The sequence below is a fragment of the Haliotis cracherodii genome, unplaced genomic scaffold (assembly GCF_022045235.1).
Source record: "Haliotis cracherodii isolate W230 unplaced genomic scaffold, xgHalCrac1.p SCAF_3, whole genome shotgun sequence".
Taxonomy (NCBI): domain Eukaryota; kingdom Metazoa; phylum Mollusca; class Gastropoda; order Lepetellida; family Haliotidae; genus Haliotis; species Haliotis cracherodii.
In genome coordinates this window covers 19,549,029-19,552,366 of record NW_027266286.1, presented here as the reverse complement: position 1 = coordinate 19,552,366, position 3,338 = coordinate 19,549,029, and positions in this window count along the sequence as shown.

The window sequence follows — 3,338 nt, the reverse complement described above, 5'->3', positions numbered from 1 at the left end:
ACAAGTGCATATCGTAATCTGTGAGTAATTTTAGTTCTACGCCGGTCTTCTTCAACAATGCATCCCACGATAGTCCGGGACTGGAATAGTACCATGCCGGGTCCAAGCCGTATTGTTTTAAACATGTCTTTCTAAATATTATCATGGTACAACATTTATACTAAGTTATCTTATAATAATTAGATCTACATCAAGTGCTTTTATGAGTTATCATGGTGTAATATTTATACACCATTTCATATAATTATAGTTTAGCAAGTAATAATTATCATCAGGTAAAATGCATATATAAAATATCAGTAGTTTCAGTTATAGCTTTTTTAGATGGTTGCTAGCCTAAGGTATCAAGATCCCATCTCCCAGACAAAGGATATTTATTTAAGTATATCTGTCATCACCTACCGGGGTATATTAGAATAACATTACTTCAATTAAGACTCATTAAGGATTAGCCCCCATACAAGCTCGTCTATAGTGACACCCTAATCTCTTTCAAAGCATCCAGTAAATATGTCAACAAGATTAGTGCCAGTCCAACAGGATAAACAGGATTTAGTATTCCCCTCTGTCTAGCCATCCATTTAGCTTAGGACACAACCAATCGTGTATCAACCAATCACATTCCTTTCTATTGTTCAAACTTTCATTAAATACATACTGTAGCCAAGTTCTAGCAGAGAAGGGGTTTGACTCTCTTACCAAGCAGACCTCTCTCCCACAGCCCAGAGTGTGTACCGACTCTCTGTGGCACCCTCAGTTATTATCTAAGTATATTGTAAATTGTTAATTGTTCTTGTAAATAAAATTGTGATTAGTCTCCTGTGACTCTGGCTCTTTCCTGACTAATTCCCCAAGAAAACCAGCACGTCATTTGGAAGGTATTGTTCACCTAGAACAGTTCCATGATAATTTGGCGGAGAATCATCGTTTTCGGAACCACGGAGTCCAGGAACTAAATACAACCAGCTACAAGAACCCATTGGAGGACATGTCCAACCGTGATCATCTGATGGAATAACAAGCAAGCTGCATCCACCTCTGACCTTAACACTGGATTAAAGACAACCAACTCCTCCAAAGACACCAACAAAGGAAGAAAAAGTCTTCAAATATTGTAAGTACTACATTGTTGATTACTTGTCTTTCTTTAATTTAGTACGGTACATACTAATAGGTGTCATGGCAAATATGGAGTCTGGTATGGAAAGTAACTTTGAAAGTGAAATTCCAACAGTGTCTTTAGTTACGCCCCTTGCCAAAAGTGTAATTCAGGCAAAGTTTGGCACAAAAACAACAAATTGTTTAGTAGATACAGGGGCATCCATTTCTTGTATTTCGTCTGCTTTTCTGAGCACAGCTTTTGAAAACCTTACTCATGGAAACTCACCCTTTCCACAGGTTAAAGGTGTTGGCGGCGAATTGCATAAAGTGTTAGGTTCAGTTGTGTTAGATTTTGTCATTGAGGATCAGGAATTTTCTCAAAGATTCTATGTTCTGCCTACACTGCCAGAAGCAGTGATACTAGGTGAGAACTTCCTTGATGACAATGATGCAGTCTTAGATTATAGCTGTCATTCCTTGATACTTAACAACAGCACCTCAGATAGGCAATATATCAATTTCATAGCCAATTCAGTGCAAGAGATTAGTGGATTAGCAAAAACAATAGATCAGATTTACATCCCCCCTCAGAGTGAAATTCATTTCAAGGTCAGACTATCAGAGACCAAAGAGGATTCCCTCATCCTCATTGAACCCATTGCTTCCCTCACTGCTCATTCTGAAGTAGCAGGTGGTAGAACTCTTTCCAAAGTGAAAAGCAAAACTGCTACATTTAGGCTTATGAATCCCTCCCAAGAAGAAAAAGTTCTTGACAAGGGTAGAGTTGTAGGCAAATTTAGTTACATTGACAAAGACTCTGTTTTTGAAATCGGCTCTGACCAACCATTCATCACTACCGTTAACACCGACAATGAGAAGAGAGACAATGACACCAGGGATTATGTTAAAATTGCACAAGAATTAGGATTTGATTTGACCAATACACAACTGACTCCAGACCAACGATACAGACTACTTAGATTCTTGGGACAAAATAGAGACATGTTTTCAACGAGTCTTGCAGATTTAGGAAAGACTGACATGCACCAGCATATCATTGACACTGGCGACCACCCACCCGTTAAGTGTAGACCATATCGCCAATCCCCTCATCTCCAAAAAGTCACTGAAGAGCTTATAGATGATTTTCTGAAGTATGATTTGATCGAGGAGTCTACTTCTATGTATTCAGCTCCCATTATCCTAGTCAAGAAACGCGATGGCTCATACAGATTTGTTTGTGACTACAGAAAGTTGAATTCTATCACTCTACCAATGTCATGGCCACTTCCTGTTTTTGATGATGTTGTTGATAACATCGCCAATGCACAAGCTAAGATCTTCTCTACTTTAGACCTTGCTAATGGCTTCTTCCAAGTGCCATTACATGAAGATTCAAAGCATAAAACTGCTTTCGTCACCCATCAAGGCCTTTATCAGTTCAAACGTTTACCCCAAGGTTTGACAAATTCTCCACTTTGTTTTCAACAGCTCATGAGCAAGGTGCTAAGAAAATTGCTTTTTAAGGTTGCGCTGATTTACATTGATGATTTGATAATTTACAGCAAAAACTTTGAAGAGCATCTCCAACATTTGGAGCAAGTATTTTACTATCTCAAACAGGCAAATTTAACACTAAAGCCATCCAAATGCAATTTTGCAACGGACAAAGTTTCTTTTCTGGGTCATGTTTTATCATGTGGAGGTGTTCAAGTTGATGACAAAAAGATTGAAGCAATTAGAACCTTTCCAGTGCCCAAATCACAAAAGCAGATCCGCTCCTTCTTAGGTCTCACAAACTTCTACAGGAAGTATGTGAAAAAATATAGCTGCAAGCAGCGATGTCGGGCTTCGTGCGTTGCTGAAATATATTGGCGGATATTGGTTTACATTCGTGGAAGTCCATTTACAATATCTCACTTGGGTTTCACAAAGAACTAAAACAATGAAACCGAGTTCTTAATTGTCCTGGGTTATAAGGCATTCCCTGTTGTCTTATAAGTCACTTCCGGTATCAGGAAGGATATGTTCACGGTGTTCTCCAATTAGTAAGACAGCCGAGTTGTGAGACACCTAAAAACAACAATGTCATACCTGGTTGCATTTGTTAATCAGGTAATTAACCCCTATCATGAAAATGGACTTGTCCTGTTATAGACAAAAGCAATGACTCAAGATGTTTGATAACCCAGTTTTACTTTATTTCATTCAACATTTTAATTCACCCATCCCTTAAA